Genomic DNA, 18,605 nt, shown 5'->3' on the forward strand with positions numbered 1-18,605 from the left:
GTATTTTTAACCTTGACTCATTCAATGCACAGTTAACATAGTGGAAAACAGGTGATGTATTGTGGTGGCTAGTAGTTACACATTCCATTCAAAAATAAACTATTGCATCTTCGTTCAGAACAGTAAACATTAAAAGTACCACAAACCATGGCTTAATTGTTTTTTTTTCACCACACTTTGCCCCAACTTTCTGACAGTCATCAGCCCCTCAATGTCCAATTTGCTCATTTGTTCCCTATTCTGGGGGGAGCATCATCTTGGAGGGACCATCATTCAGACAGCTATCAAGAGAGATTTGAGGTTTTCTCCTTTATTTTTGTCTGGCATTAAGACACGCATAAGCACAAGCACTAACAGAAACACAAACACATATATGATGAGGAAAAGAGTACAATGGGAGAATAGCTGAAGTGACTCCTCAGTTCTGCAAAGGGTGTTCTGTCCAAGTATCCCTTCGCTAATCGGAGTAATGCACAGCAATGTTTCCATTCTCCACTAGAATGTTAGCACTGCGCAGTGTGCCCCTGAGTGTGCACAAACCCCACCCTCCCTCAGGGACAAAGAGTAGGCTACACCAATTCACTTATCCACCTCCCTACCTGACTCCTTCAGTGCCAGAAATACTAGTTGAATTCTGTTTGGATGGGTTGCAGTAAGAACTCTGTCCCCTGCTCCACATAGCCAGGGATTGCCTTCACTGTTTAGTAACCATGCTATAGTCAAGAAGTAACTCATCAAAATAACCTTCCTTTGACTTTGCTCTTTAGTTCAACTCAAGTGATCCTGGAGTTAGTATATTTAAATAATTGAGTATTTGAAGGTGAAGCCTCACAAATGGGTGAGCAGAATGTAGGGCGGAAACTTGAGAACGGTCTCCTAATGAGTTGAATATCAATAGAACTGACCAAATCAATTTGTTCTTTTACAATTTCATAAGATATTACTAACAATGAAACAATAAAATGTAAAAGATAACACACTTCTCAGTGTCTTTAAGCCTTGATATATTGATGCTTCAAAATATTACATTCTGTCATATCTTTCTATCCAGGAAAGGAGAACTATTTCTCTTGGGTTAGATTGCCATCACCCACTTGGTCTTGTGTATGGAATGAAGGCTGCTGTTGCACTCAGTTTAACTACATAGTGTATCACACCAAAGAAATGTCCTGTTGTCTGAGCAGCTGTGGACTTTTCCACTATATAGCTGTTTTCTGGTGGCCTTCTGCTGCATGCTGTGCATTTATGGCTAAGAACTAATCCAGTAAAATCTGGATAAAAAAATCTTCCCATTTATGGCAACAGGTTGGTTTCACATCTCCAAGGTAATTTTAATTAATTGAAGACTATATAGAATTTGCAACAAATGGCATTTCTAACCTTGTGTCCTGCATCCAGCAATTGCGTCCCACAGTGAAAACACTTACCTGAAGCTAAATAGCTTGAACTAATACTATATGCATTGATCTCCTAGTCATTTAATGTAAATAAGTAACAACATATGTCCTGTAATGAGGGAGGGGGTCATTCTTTAGCTTGCTCAAAACCCATAGTACCCATTGGCAAGGCATCCATTTACTGTGCCTCTGTAGTTCTCAGGGAATTTTCTAATGCTACCTCTGGTTGTCTTACATATCATTGCTTACCAGAACTCTACAAATGTGGGATGCTAAAATATCATCTGGGACTGCTGCATGAAAAGGCACACAAGAAATACTTAGATGCAGGAATGGCATTCATCATCATCATCAGGGATCATGCCTTTACATGGTTAACCATGTGTAATTGTAAGCACTACCAAAATGCATTATTTTCTAAGTACCAGTATCTTCTGAAAGCAGATGGTAAAAGACAAGAAGCCCTCACCCTCCATAAGATATTGCAGATCATGTAAAGTTTCTATGCCTGCTTTCTTTCAATTATCCATATAATCCACCTCTCAGCAAGTCATCTGGTCTGGTGGGCCCTTCCATGAAGAGGTGAGGCTTCCTACAGAGATGTCATTGGAGTCAGTTTCACTAATATGGCAAGTGTTAGGTGAGACGTGCATCAGCAGGTGGTGTGTGACTAAACATTACTATAGTAGTTTAAAGTTGTGTTCAGTGCTATATGTTGATATTCTACGATATTTCCTAGAATTTATAAACTCAAATGTCCCGGATCAACTGGTCAGCACTCCCACCACAGGTGACAACATATTGGACCTGGTCATCACCAACATGGGTGACCGGTGTTCCACACAGGAGGTCAACCCCTCGCTGGTTAGATCTGATCATAAACAAATCTCTCTGGATATTCAGCGCCCCCCCCACCAGTCAAGGAAACCACTGTGAAAAACTTTTCAAAAGCAAACTTCACGTTACTTAAAACTGAGGTGGAAAGTTTCAAAGCCCCCATGCTAAAGGATAATGCTGTCCAAGCTGCAAAATCCTTTACTAATGCATTCTATGGGCACCTACAAGAATGCATGGATCATGCTATCCCAAGCAAAACCAAGACTCGCTCCTCCAAGAAAAGGAAACCAGTCTGGGGGACCCCTGCCATAAACAAGCTATACAACAGAAGGAGGAAACTAGTACAGAAAAGAGCAAAATCCCAAGAAGGGAAGACATCCTTGATCAGTATCAGCAAGAAACTATGATCCCTCATAAAAATTATCCAAGGCTAGTTTCAAAAGAAAAATTGACAAGGACTCCAAAGATGACAAGGCATTCTTTAGCTATGTCAAGAATCTAAGTGGAAGTGCTCAGATCTGCTCAGAGTTAGTGCAGAATGGCACAAAATACACTGAACTGACCTATATCGCCAACATCCTGGCAGACAGGTTCAGTGCAAACTTCACCCCCCTCTCACTCCCAAAAGGGCCCATAACCATACTAAAAGAATGTAGAGCCCCTGAAATCACGGACACTCAGGTTAAAACAGCCCTCTCCAAAGCCAAAATCACAGCATCAGTGCAACCGGATGGTGTCCCAGGCTGCATCCTACATGAGCTCAAAGAAGAACTAACCCCTCACCTAAACACACTGTTCAAACTCAGCCTCTCCACAAGCTGAGTTTCAGAGAGGTGCACAGCAATGGTTATTCCACTCCACAAAGGTGGAGCCACAACAGACCCTGGGAACTATCACCCTATAAGCCTGACTAGCTTGATCTACAAGGCTATGGAGTGCATCATCATAGAACTCATTAACAGAGACATTGGAAACCTCCAAACACTGCACCCTACCAAGTTTGGCTTTGTTAAGGGCAGATCATGCCTCCTAAACCTGATGGACTTCTTTGAGACAGTTACCAAGGCTATGGATGAGGGAAAGGTGGTAAACACAGCCAACCTAGACCTCGCAAAGGCCTTTGACACCATTCCCCATTCTGGTATTATAGACAAGCTCACCAGTCTGAACATAAACTACTGTGTCACAAGATGGGTTGCCAACTGGCTCACGGACAAACCCACATGGTGAGAGTTGCGGGAGCTAGGTCCGACTCTAAACTGGTTACAAGTGGCGTTCCCCAGGGCTCAGTCCTAGGACTCCTCCTGATCAGCATATACTTCTCAGAGGTACAGGCAAGCACAGGAGGGCTATGGCTGACCAAGTTCACAGACGACTGCAAACTAGGGGCTATAATTGACTCTCCAGCTGACACAGACATCCTCCAAAAGGGTATCACTGAGACGGATACCTGGTGTCAAAATCATGGCCTCAAGCTAAACGTCAAAAAGTGCATAGTCATCCCCTTTGGAAAAAACAAAGTACCCACAAATGACCACATAGGTGGTAGTCCCCTAAATACAGAAGACGTAATAAGGGATCTGGTGACCCAAGTAGATAGTAATCTCTCCTTTGATAATCACATTGCCAAAGTGGTTAGAAAATCCTTCTATTGGCCCACCTAATCACAAAAGGCTTCACATCCAGATAAAAAGAGGTCATTGTGCCCCTCTACTCATCACTCATCAGACCCATCATAGAGTACAACGCCCCATTTGGGGTGTACCTTACAAGACACCTGCAACAGCTAGAAAGACCACAGAAGTACCTCACCAAGAGGATCACTGACCTCAAACAAATGCCCTATGCAACTCGACTGAAGAAACTCCAGCTGTATTCGGTTGCATTCCACCTACTCAGAGGTGATCTCTGCCTGGCATACAAGGCCATGTCCAACCCAGAATTGATGGACATGCTCCACCTAAAGAAAACCATATCCCCTCGAGCCACATGCTCTAGGGATATAAACCTCACCACAACAATAAATAGGATGTGCTGGAGGGATAGATTCCAGTCCCAGAGACTTCCCATCTACATTAGGCAGAGCTCCTCACTAACACTCTTCAAGATAAACCTTGACAAGTGGATGGGAAACATAAAGTTTACCCCGGGGATCACTTCAGTGGCTCTGCTGGACAGAGGCACAGGGAACTAATCTAAAGGGGTGGCAAAAGCCAACACATTCTGGCTAGGCTTATAAATGCCTTCAGGCAGATAGCCTAGTACCTACCTATGAACTTATGAACCTATGAAAATATGCAAGGTTTGCAAGATTTAAAAACTTCTAAACAAACATACAAACATATTATGTCAAACCCATACCTAAGGAGCAATGCAGAATTCCTGTCTCCATATCTTTTACAGAGAGAGAGAGAGGACAATATGGGTACCAAGAATATAGGATGCAGGGTAAATGACTGTGTGCAAACCTGCAAGAAGAACAACCCCTCATTTCTGCCAATGACTGAGCAAAGTCAGCTTTCTCACCTTCTATTATCTGCCATCTCACACATAAACTACAGCTAGCTTTTGAGTCTTTTGAGTTTGTGAGCATATCTGCAGAGATAACAGATTAGGTGTAACATAAAGAGGTTTGGGACAGAGTACCATCCTCAGTGTAGTTACTCATGGATGAGTATGGACTTCACCCTGAATGAACTTGCAGTAATACAGGCTACCATATGAGATTGCAGCACAGTAGCTACATCTTGCTGGGAGAAAGATGCATTATTATATCCTCGTAGTTTAGAAGTTTCCTATATCGTGGAAATGAAAGGATCAATTTCTATCTGTAGATTTTTCAGGCTGTGCCATTAGATGAAAATAAAATCTTCAACACCTGTACAGACCTTGTACAATTGCTTATCAGGGCTCTGGTCAGTAGGAGGCAGCCATCTGCAAATCTAAGCATTCATACCCCCCTCCCTTACATTGTCCCATTCCTGTGCTTCTTTCCAATCACTCAGGCACATTGCATAATGTAATGTGCTATGCAGAAACAATAGTTCAAACAGTTACCTTCCTTAGCTTGTCTTTTATTCAAGAAAGAAAAGGGAAAAAAAGACTGGTTAACACTCATGCCATGTACATACATGTATCCATGTTTGAGGTTTGTAGAGGTCTGACAACCTCCTCAAGAATGTTGAATGCTTGCATGACTATTCACAAATAATTACACCCTGTTTATTTATTTATTTTAATCGATTACTATCATCAGTGCAAAGGCAAATCATCTTAGGCCATTTGCTATGTATAATTCTCCCCCTTGTATGACCACAACTTGTCCTCAGCTTCACAAACCCGGCATGAGAGTCATTCATCTTACTGTGTAATAAGGGCTGCACCATCTGGCTTAGCACAATGGAATACAGTTTTGCTGACTGGAAGCAAAGTTTCCATGCCTGGCTTTAAAAGCACTGAGATTAAGGAAGTACAGACTAATATAGGAATGTTTCCCTCAGTTTATTTGAAGAAAATGCCAAAACTAGAGCATCTAAATTTCTACATAAGACTACTTCTGGTAAATAGTGATAAAGGACCATTTTGTTGTAACTGTACAAAGCATTACAGCAAATTTCTTATAATAATATATCCAGACCCTCAGATGCGAAATGGTCTTACTTGGTTGATCTAGGTATAAACACACACACACACACACACACACACACACACACACACACACACACACACACACACACACACGCACACACGCACACACGCATGCACGCATGCACACACACACGCACACATACACACATACACCACACACACACAAGCAAAATGTTACCTTCTTGTAATCCAGTCTACTGCACATGAGTCTAAAGTGTGTGTATGGGGTGGAACTTCATAGGATCATAGCATCATAGGAAGTTACTAGGCTAACGGCCCTAGGGTTCTTACAAGCCTAGCCAAGTTCAACCCATGTTCCCAAAGGTGTCTAGTTCAAGTGGACATTAAAGTCAGCACCTATTGCACCTGTCCAAGACTGACACAGGTGGAACCCCCAGGGTGAATTTCCGGTTACCCATCCAATCATCCAAGTTACGTTTAAATAGGGGCAATGAGGGGCCTTGTTTAACATGAATAGCAAGCTTGTACCAAAGGTGGGGCAACCTCTGTGAGACAAGTCTGTCTCTCCAGCAAATTCTGTTGATGGTATTTACCATGTTAAGGTCCTTAGAGTGAGTGACCTGTGTGCCATTTGACTTGTGAATGTGCAGCATTTCCATTAAAGCTGGGTCAGAGATCACTCTATATGCAAGGCACAAGTCACCTCTGAGCAGTCTGTATGACACAGAGTAATGTAACAATGATTGTCCACATAAGGCAGATCTTGAAGTCCCTGGAGTTTCTTTGTAAGGAACCTTTGTGGTCTCTCCAATTGCTGCAGGTGTTCGGAAAGGAATATACCAAAGGGAGCATTGTACTCTAATATTGGTCTGAGTGGGGGGGGGGGGGTTATAACCTCTTTTTTCTGGAGGCAATGCCATTACTTATGAGATGAGCAATAAAAAATGCCCTTCTTACCACTGTGGCGACATGGTGATCGAAGTTAAGGTTGTTGTCGACCTGTGTGCCCAGATTTCTCACCACTGACTGTGTGCTTAGGGTATTGCTATTGATGTGGCAGTTTGCAGGAACATTACCCTTGCTGAAGGGGATGATAATACATTTTTTTGCATTAAGTTTAAGACCATGACTTTGACACCAGTTATTAGTCTGCGTAAGACCTTCTTGCAGGATGTTGACATTGCTTGTGGTTTCAATGACTGCTCCCAGTTTGCAGTCATCAGCAAATTTTGTCAGCCACAGTCCTTTAATTTTAGCCTGCACTTCAGAGAAGTAGATTTCAAATAGTAGGGGTCCCATAACTGATCCCTGTGTAACTCTACTGGTTACGGCTCTGTTGGAGGAAGCGGAGTCCCCTATTTTGACCATGTGAGTTCTATCAGTGAGCCAGTTTGCAACCCACCTGACAATATGGGTTAATACCCAACTGGGTGAGTTTATCAAAGATGCCTGAGGGGGGGGATTGTGTCAAAGGCCTTGGCTAAGTCTAAATAGGCCATATGCATAGATTTGCCCTTGTCTAGGGCTTTGGTAAGTGTCTCGAAAAAGTCCACCAAGTTTAACAAGCATGATCTCCCCATTGACAAAGCCAAAGTGGGTGGATTGAGCGTTTGGAGATTTCCTATATCTTTTTTAATAAGGTCTATGATGATTTATTCCATGGCCTTGCAGATAAGGATGGTCAGGCTAGTGGGTCTATAGTTCCTGGGGGCTGTGGATGCATCACCTTTGTCATATGTCCACTGATGAAAAGATCTGTATTCAGAAGCAATACATATAGACAACTCAGGAAAGAAGTACAAAAGGCCATTATTGTTCTCAGAATATTGAGCAAACATTAATTGTAGAACACACAGTAAATATTTAATAAAACAAAATGTCAGACTTTCAGTAAAGGCACATGAACTAAAGCCATGAGATCTTGCCTTTGAAAGACAATGATTTTCCCACACTGAGACATCATTAAAACTTTCAGCTAACAGCAGAGTATTCTGCTACAAAACACATGTAAGACTGCAAGATGTACCTTACAGTTTCAAGTGAAGCACATGCCTGAATTTTACTTCTCGGCCTTATCTGCACAAAAACAAGGCACTAAACCCATGATATGTAACCAGTGAAAATATGTGTTTTTTCCTGTACATAAGATTTTTTTTTTACTTCTGACATAATAAAATTTAAGGACACGTGTATTCTGAAAATTAGTTTTACCTGGCTTTTGGTACAGAGGTAAAACAGTTCCCAGGCCAAAACCAAGCTTACAGCCAGACTGCAACAACCAAAGCCCTCTGAAAAGATGGATTCACTAGCTTTATTTGAAAGAAACCATGTTAGTTCCCCAGTGACAGCACATACACACACAAAAAAAGAAAAAAAATGTGGATTTCTAAAAAGATACCTGCATACAAAGCAAATGCATAGTAAAATAATAAAATTTACTACTTCTGAGATGGTACACTATCTTTCATTATGGAGGACTCACATAAATACAGTGACCATATTGTTCATCAACAAATATTGTTCCCCCCAAGTGATTCTGAAAGTGGTATTTGCTTTCATACATCACCAGCTATAAAAATGGTAGTCACATTCTCTATATTCCTAACATCTTACTGAAAACAGAATATAAAACATGCAGTAATGTATTTCCACTTGCTGCTATAGGACATCCCACCCCACTTTCATTACCGTAAAAGTCAAAAACAGAAGTAAAAACATTTTCATGCAGTGTTACCACTGCCCACAAACCTGTGCGGTTTTCTGCCAGAAGTGTAAGAACATTAAATCACAATAATGAAATTCAGCTTGGGGCTTTCAAACACTAAGCTCTGTCTCCACCACCTCCAAGCCACAGCAGTTATCACATCAACATGATCAAACTCAGCCTGTCATTTGCTCTGTTGTACCAACTACCTCCTATAACTTTCAGTCATTCCTTCTCTAAAATGCGGTACACTGCTTCTAACATATGGGCAGAATGTGAACCATGGGTGCCCTTACTAACTTCAACTATGAAGTTTACAGCATGATTTATAACAGTTTCTTTGTACTTATTAAGATGCTGTTTTGATGAGGTATATATGATTAAGCATTATTTACCATAGCAATTTGTTAAAAAAAAAACGCAACAACAATAGTATAACTGAACTCTTCAGCATGCAGCAATGATGCTGAACACAGAATCTTGAATATTCAAAATGAGGACATTCCACTTTATGAGGTATAGGGAAGAGATATTCTTCCATTCTTCTCTGAGAAGAAAGCCACTTATAGTGATCAACTGTGATCAGCAAAAGTGGTAAAAAATTATAATTCCAGATATTACAGTTTCATATCGCTTATTGTTTTTTTTAATGTTTAATGGTTTTAGGTCTTTGTTCATAGGTTCATGGGTTCATAGGTGTGTACTAGGCTAATGGCCCTGGAGCCTTTACAAACCTAGCCCATAGAAGTGCCCTGGCATCATGCTGCCCAGTGTTAGTTCCCAGTGCCTCTATCAAGTAGAGCGCCTAGAGTGATCCCTGGGGTGAACCTTCTATTTCCCATCCACTCATCAAGATTACTCTAGAAGAGGGACAGCGAGGTGCTCTGCTTGACATGTATGGGAAGTCTGTTCCAGAGCATGGGCAGTCTCTGGGTGAAGAACCTGTCCCTCCAGCATGTTCTGTTGATTGTGGTAATGAGGTTGAGGTCTTTGGAGCATGTGATGTGGAGGGATTGGGATTTCTTTAGATATAGCATTTCTAACAGAGCTGGGTCAGACATGGCTTTGTAAGTCAAGCAGACATCGCCTCTAAGTAGACGATATGAGACAGAGAATAGCTGGAGTCTTTTGAGTCTGTCTGTGTAGGACGTGTTTAATGTCTAGGATCTTCTTTGTGAGGTACTTCCGTGGCCTCTCCAGCTGTTGCAGGTGTCTAGCAAGGTATATGCCAAATGGAGCATTATACTCGATGATTGGTCTAATATAGGAAGAGTACAGTGAGACGATGATATCTTTCTTCCTGGATGCAAAAGACCTGGTAATGAGATGTACCACATAGAAGGACTTTCTGACCACAGTGGCAATGTGGTGGTCGAAGGAGAGGTTGATGTCAACCTGCATCCCCAGATCTCTCATAATGCCTTCAGTGTTCAGTGGGCTCCTATCGATGTGGTAATTAGTGGGAACTGAGGTTTTACCAAAGGGGATGACGATGCATTTTTGGCATTAAGCTTAAGGCCATGGTTTCGACACCAGTCATTGGTCTCAGTGAGGCCTTTCTTTATGATGTCTGCATCACTTGGGGGAGTTAATAATGGCTCCCAGCTTAAAGTCATCTGCAAACTTGGCCAGCCAGAGTCCCTTTATGTTGGCCTAGACGTCTAAGAAGTAGATGCCGAACAAAAGAGGATGCAGGACCAATCCCTGTGGGACTCCACTCATGACTAGTTGGCAGTCTAACTTGGAGTTCGCTACTTTAACACTGTGAGTTCAATCTGGGAGCCAATTTGCAAGCCACCTAGTGGTACAGGGGTTGCTGCCTAGTTTGGTGAGTGTAACAATAATTCCTGAGTGAGGAATGGTATCAAAGTCCTTGGCCAGAACGAGGTAGGCTGTATACACTGCCTTAATTTCATCAACGGGCCTGGTGACTGACTCAAAGAAGTCAACCAGGTTGAGCAAGTATGATCTCCCTTTCACAAATCCAAATTTCGTGGGGTCTAGAGTTTGGAAATTTCCTATACCTTTGTTAATCAGGTCCATGATGATGCGCTCCATAGCTTTGCATATCAGACTCGTCAGGCTAATGAGGTGATAATTCCCAGGGTCTGTAGTCGCTCCCTCTTTATGGAGTGGGATGACTGTAGTTGTGTACCATTCAGTAGGGACAAAGCCTGAGATGAGGCTGTGACTGAACAGGGCACATAGATGTGGTGTCAGTTCACTTTGTAGTTCATGTAGAACACAGCTAGGGATATTATCTGGTCCCATGGAAGCTGTATTCATGGCTTTGGACAATGCAGCTTTAACCTTTTAACCTGTGCTGCAGTAATGCTGGGTGCTTGGCATTCTTTTGGTATTGTAAGTGGTCATTTAGGGGGGAGAGAGGGGTAAAGTTGGCATTGAATCTGTCAGCCAGTATGTTGGCAATATCTGTTGGCTCAGTATAGGAGGTACCATTGTGCAGTAACTCAGAGCAAATCTGGGTATTGCCGTGGAGGTTCTTGATATTATTACAGAAGGATTTGTGATTGTTTTTAGTGTCTGCTGCAATTCTGCCTTCATATCTGGCTTTAGAGGATTTGATGAGGGATCTCAACTTTTTGTTGAGGCTAATAAGGGAGTTTTTCCAGTCTTGGGACTTCACCTTTTTCTGCAACAGTTTCCTCCTTCTGTTGTAGAGTTTATTAATGGCAGGGGACCACCAGATTGGCTTCCTTTTTTTTGAAGGAGAGTGTCTTGGTTCTGTTGGGTATGGCTAGTTCCATGCATTTATGTACATGTTTGTACAATGCATTGGTGTATGATATGGCAATCATGCAGCTATTTTCCATTGGCATGGGTGCCATAAACCAAAAATGGCAAACAAAAGTCAGAGGACAAAGTAGATTCACGATATAAACTTTTACTAAAAAAATACACGATAAACATGAAGCGCTTTTCATCTTATTGAATACAAAGACTTTTTCAGATGCAAGTAAAACCTATCTTAAAACATTTAAATATATAAATACATTGTCATGTGATCCCAACCCACCCAGTGAAATCCAATTAAGGATCTATGCATGTTTTACACTTAAAGACGTCAATCCTATTTTACACTTTAGTGCCATTGCTTCTTTCAACAATGAAGAATATATCCTACCCACCCCACTTATTATACCATACAATGACTAGTACATTCCTTTTGGGCAACAATTACTATCAAGGACACAGAAGAAGAAGAAAACATGGAAACAATATGAGGAAAATACAGTAACATTCTCATTCTAAGTGGAAACAAGTAGTCTTTGTTACAATAAGGAAACATGCTATTTGCAATAAAACAACCAAGAACAACTTTAACTTGAAGTATGCAGCAGTTAAGTGATGACCTTATCACTCCCAGCACTTGGTCGCAACTCATATGTGGTTAATACTCCAGTAATCTGTGCAAAGTTTTAAGTTTTAAAATACTAGAAATCATACATGTTTCATTCTGTCCTGGAAAAGTATATGCGTTCATCAAAATCTGCCAATATAACTCTCTTGCTTCTAAAAGTAATGTACAAGGACCCCATCTTGGTTCCTAGGGTATTTGGTCGATGACCATGTATTGTGTGTGTTGTGTTCATTTACATGTTTGGCTAGTGCATTGTCCAGTTTACTTTTGCCTATGGCATACTGGTGTTCATAAATGCGTTCCTTGAACTTACATCCAGTTTTGCCAATATAGCAAACTGGACAAACCTTGCATCTAGCCAAATAAATGATCATCCGAGAGTTACAGTCAAACCTATAGTTGACCCTGTATCTGATGTTCCTTACAGTAAAATTGTTTGTTGTATCCACCACTTTACACTGTCAGCACATGCCACACCTACATTTCTCGACCCTTCTCTCACTTTGTTTTCCAATAAGCTTTTCAAATTTGTCCTTTACGGAAAACAACTCTAGGGTGCGGGCCTACAGTTTCGCCAAGTGATGGATTGTTGTTTATTAACCCCCAGTTCTTCTTTACTATACTCAAAAAACTGGGTGTTTCACAAGAAAATGTGGTGACCAGGCTCAAATGAAAGTTAGTTTTATTTGTTGTAGTAGGTGCAGCTGATTCCGTAACCTCCATGTCGTTCTGTACCTCAGAAGAATTACCTGGTAACTGTAATAACGGTTGGTATAATCCTATGTCTCTTTTATAGGTGACTTTGTGTATGAGGTCATTGACTAAGTTGTTTGGATATCCCCTACTTGTGAACATACTTTTCAAAAGTTGACATTCGACCCTAAAATCAGAAATCTCTGTGACCATCTTGGCTGCCTTTACCAGCTGACCTTTGACCACTGCACGTTCTTGGTGAAAGGGGTGACTACTGGGAAAATGCAGAAAGGAGTTAGAATATTTCTCCTTTCTAAATAAGGTGGCTGTATAACCTTTTTCCTGTCTGTCCTTTCTGAGCAGTACATCCAGGTATGATATTACATTATTGTCATATTGATGTGTGAATTTCAAAAACTCAGTTGTACTGTTGAAGTATTACACAAGGTCGTGGTCTGCAACATGGTCACCTCTGACTATGATGAAGATGTCATCCAAAAATCTACAATAAAAGTGAATATGTTGTTTGATGTCCACATTTGTTTGGATATAATCATTTTCCCATTTCGCCATAACCAAGTTGGCGAAACTGCCGCCACTGGGGGACCCCATGGCGACACCTACCTTTTGGAGGTAATATTCTTTTCCAAATATTAGGTAGTTGTTAGACAAAATGATGTCCAATAGTTCACCTATTAATGAGATTTCTGAATCAGTTGCTCCCCCCTGTTTTAGAAACAACATTACCCACTCAATACCTGTTTGTTGTGGAATTGAGGTGTACAGATCCTTCACATCGACTGTCAAGAACCCATAATCTTCCTCGAAACCTAAGTTGTTAATTTGTTCCAAGAAGGACCATGAGTCCTTACAAATACATGGAACTCTGTCCACATATTTTTTGAGTATGTGGTCGACGACTTTATGTCGAATGAAATTACGTCCATCGACTAGGGGCCTCATTGGTGGGTTCATGATATCTTTATGTATTTCTGGGATACCAAATAATAAAGGTGTCTTTGGGCTGGGAATTGTCATAAAATTGTAGACCTGTGTGTCAATTCTACTGTCTATATACAATTCCTGAATATATCCTCTGCTTCTATTAGAGGCAACGTTTATTTCATTCAAGGATGCATGTTGGTATGTTGTGCTATCTAACACACTATGCATCCTTTTCTCATAGTCCCAGCTGTCCTTGATGACCAAACCCCCACCCTTGTCGGGTTTCATACACCTGACCTTACAAGAACGTATCATAGCCAAGGCCTCCTTCTCTTCCTTACTCATGTTGTACTGTGGTTTACTGTGCCCCCTATCCTGTGCAAGTGAATGAATATCTAACTCACAAACTCAGAAAGGACAGACAGAAAAAAGATTATACAGCCACCTTATTTAGAAAGGAGACATATTCTAACTCCTTTCTGCATTTTTCCAGTAGTCACCCCTTTTACCAAAAATGTGCAGTGGTCAAAGGTCAGCTGGTAAGGGCAGCCAAGATGGTCACAGAGATTTCTGATTTTAGAGTCGAATGTCAACTTTTGAAAAGTATGTTCACAAGTAGGGGATATCCAAACAACTTAGTCAATGTCCTCATACATGAAGTCACCTATAAAAGAGTCAAGATTATACCAACTGTTATTACATATACCAGGTAATTCTCCTGAGGTACAGAATGACATGGAGGTTAGGGAACCAGCTGCACCTACTACAACAAATAAAACTAACTTTCATTTGAGCCTGGTCACCACATTTTAATGTGAAACACCCAGTTTTTTGAGTATAGTAAAGAAGAACTGGGGGTTAATAAACAACAATCCATCACTTGGTGAAATTCTAGGCCCACACCCTAGAGTTGTTTTCCGTACAGGACCAAATTTGAAAGCTTATTGGAAAACAAAGTGAGAGAAGGGTCGAGAAATGTAGGTATTTTTAGTTGTGGCATGTGCTCACAGTGTAAAGTGGTGGATACAACAAACAATTTTACTGTAAGGAACATCAGATACAAGGTCAACTATAGGTTTGACTGTAACTCTCGGGTGATCATTTATTTGGCTAGATGCAAGGTTTGTCCAGTTTACTATATTGGCAAAACTGAATGTAAGTTCAAGGAACGCATTTATGAACACCAGTATGCCATAGGCAAAAGTAAACTGGACAATGCACTAGCCAAACATGTAAATGAACACAACACACATAATTTTGGATACATGGTCATCGACCAAATACCTCAGGACCCAAGAGGGGGTCCTCACCTTTACTTTTAGAAGCAAGAGAGTTATACTGGCAGATTTTGACGAACGCATATACTTTTCCAGGATTGAATGAAACATGTACGATTTCTAGTATTTTAAAACTTAAAACTTTGCACAGATGACTAGAGTATTAACCACATATGAGTTGTAACCAAGGGCTGGGAGTGATAAGGTCATCACTTAACTGGTGCATACTTCAAGTTAAAGTTGTTCTTGGTTGTTTTATTGCAAATAGCATGTTTCCTTATTGTAACACAGACTACTTGTTTCCACTTAGAATGAGAATGTTACTGTATTTTCCTCATATTGTTTCTATTTTTTCTTCTTCTTCTGTGTCCTTGATAGTAATTGTTGCCCAAAGGGAATGTATTAGTCATTGTATAGTACAATAAGTGGGGTGGGTAGGATGTATTTTTCATTGTTGAAAGAAGCAATGGCACTAAAGTGTAAAATAGGACTGACGTCTTTAAGTGTAAAACATGCATAGTTCCTTAATTGGATTTCACTGGGTGGGTTGGGATCACATGACAATGTATTCATGTATTGAAAATGTTTTAAGATAGGTTTTACTTGCATCTGAAGAAGTCTTTGTATTCAATAAGACAAAAAGTGCTTCATGTTTATCGTGTATTTTTTTAGTAAAAGTTTATAGAGTGAATCTACTTTGTCCTCTGCCTTTTGTTTGCGATTTTTGTTTTTTGGACTTTTGAGAAGTTTGTTTGTTTGCCTGTTTTCCATGGGTGCCATAAAGTTATCCACCTTTGTTTTACAAGTCCAACATCAGCTTTTAAGACGTTTTTCAAGGTGGTTACCTTTGCAGAGGGTGTGAGTGAGATGTGGAATTCCATGGTGATTAGTTTATGGTCGGATTTGTCCAGTGAGGGATTGACTATTGGTGTAGAGCAATGGTCGTCCATGTTAGTAATAACCAGGCCAAGGATGTTGCTTCCTCTAGGGAGGTCAGAATGAGCTGGTCCAGGGCACTGAAATTAATGAATTTCAGGAAGCATTGGGCCAGTGTATTGGTGCTTCAGTAGTTTTCCCAGCTGATGGAGGAGTAGTTGAAGTCTCCTAGTATGAGAGTGTTGGGTTAGACCCTGATAGATCCCATAGTGCTTAGGAATGTAGAGTGAGAGTCTAGGGACATGGTTGGGGACCTATAGCAGGCTATGACCAGGATCACCGTCTTACCCGGTGTTAGCTGTACCTGAAGTATCTCAGATGGGTTATGCTGGGATACTAGTCTGGAGGTGCGCATATCATTCATGAATATGGAGAGACCACTGCCTTTGGAGCTTCAGTCCATGTTTCAGGATTGAAAGTTGTGGAATGAGTTATAGCCTGGTAGCACAGGGTTGCTTTCCGCCACTTTAAACCAGGTCTCCATTACTGCACAACTGCTGATGTTCTCCATTTTGAGGAGTGCTTCAAGCAAGTGCATCAATTTATACTTCTAGCATTGAGCAGTATGACCTTCAGATTGCATTTATTTATAACACTTACAGTGGTAATTTGGTCTTTGGAACACTGCCTAAAACAGGCACTATAGGGGTGGCAAGAGCCTTAGCCAGTACCCAGAAATCCAGGGGTGACAGATGCAGGCCATTTCTGGCAAAGCATTGAGGTCCGTCAATCATGTCATCAAAAGCATACAGATACTGGATCCCCTTAGAATAGTACCAGAAACTTAGCCAATTGTTGAAGTCAATAATCTTTTGTTTGTACTGTGGTATCATTCTGGGTGATGGTAGGATACTGCTCAGGACTAGTGTCATACCTGCCTGGGCCAAATAATCTGAGAGCTCCATCATGTCTCTTTTCATGTAGCGCAGGGAGATGTGTCTCAGGTCATTCACACCCTCATGGACAATGACAGAGTCATACATGTACATGTTGTGGATTGACCTGAGTGCGCATGTTATGTGTCAGATTCTGGCACCTGATAGACAATTGACTGTTACCTTCTCCTTATTCAACCTACTGAGTGGGACATTTTTGTGTCTCACTATTGAGCCACCTATGATTAGTGTATTGGGCAAGGTGTTTAGCCTTAGGGACTTAAGCTGAGGGGCACACTGTGGAGGTGAGCTATGTGTCCTGTGGTTTGTGCTGTGCCGTGGTGGTCAAGTGCATTTCTGTCTTGGAGGTCTCTGCTGTTTGGGTACATTTCTATTGAGAGCCTCCACGAAGGTGCATGTGTGGTTTGTGTTTTTTATGTGAGAGCTGTGATAGTGGGTGTTCTGGAGGCTATGTGTTCCATGTGGTATGGTGCAGGTGTTGACCTTCTCTTAACCAGCTAGTCTGGTCTTGGCTGGAGAGTGCATAGCTTCCAGTTTGGTGATGTAAGTGCATCTCTCACAAGTCTGAGAGTTGGGAGATAAGAGGAGAGGGTTGTCTGTGTACATTAGGCAGTTGCTACACTGCACAAATTTTGGATACATCCTGAATTCCCGAGCAAAGATGTTGATAGGTATGCAGGAAACCATACTTCTCATTTGTCTGATTTTGCAGTACATCTCAGCTTTTGCCTCATATGTTTGCCTTCTACCCAATTTTCTGATAAATCATTGAGTATTACAGAAAAGTCAATAATGAAACACATTATTGTACATTTATTGGCAGAAAATATATGTTGATGCAAACCCTGTTGCTCTATTAACTTTTTAAGTTCATTAAAGTAATATTTAACATTTTCTCTGATTTGGGGCCTTTGTCCCTCTATTGTTTTTGTTTATGTCCAGAATTCCTGACCAAAAAAAAATAAAAAATGTGAGGTCTGCAGCAGGGATCCACCCTTCTAATGACCATATCTCACAACTGTCACTGATTTTGCAGTACATCCCTAAATTTCTGTTATATTTTGTTCTGTCACCAATTTTCAGGTAAGTCACTGAAGATTAAAGAATAGTCAGTAATGTCAGACATTGATAAGAAAGGCTAAAATAGTGGTTTGACTGCAGCTGATTTTAGTTGTTCTCTACTATTAGAATGTTTTTGACATGAACTTTCCATCAGACTAAATCCAGTCAGCAGTAGAAGTGAGGGATACCGTGTATTTTGTCTCAGGATCAGGTTATGTTAGTGAAAAAATAGTAGTTCATAAGAAATTCCTGTCAGAGGATATCTCATCAGACCACCTGAAATATGCTGTTTCCAAAACTACTGGGCAAGAGACCATTACTACAAAGAATCATCTTTAAAACTAGAAATAGAAACTGTATGAAAGTGAATGGCATCAAGCAGTTTGAACTTCTCAAAACTATGGTCCAAAAGTAAAATGCTCGCTTATACAGTAAAGGAACAAGTTTAAATAACACTGAGAGATGATTGGGTAAGCACAAGATATATATATATATATATATATATATATATATATATATATATATATATATATATATATATATACATATAGATATAGATATAGATATAAACCTGGCTTCATAATAAGGAGGGTGATTTATGAAAATGAGAAAAGAAATACTTTAATAATACAACATGTATCTGAGGAAATGGAATGAGAAACGGTTAATTTTCTCAAAAGCTGGATAGAGCTAAACCATCAAGAGGGGTTCTCCTATAGTGCAGACAGAGTCCATGGAGCTGTCATAAAACATTCAGCCAAGGATGGAGTGTGTCACAGGTCTGTAATTGTTAAATTCATCTCCCATCTGAAAAAGAACTTGCTATTAAAACATTCAGCAAATCCTCCTTTAAAAATTGGTAGTTCT

This window comes from Protopterus annectens, chromosome 3.part1, assembly GCF_019279795.1.
Source record: "Protopterus annectens isolate FY-2018-M chromosome 3.part1, PAN1.0, whole genome shotgun sequence".
NCBI lineage: Eukaryota > Metazoa > Chordata > Ceratodontiformes > Protopteridae > Protopterus > Protopterus annectens.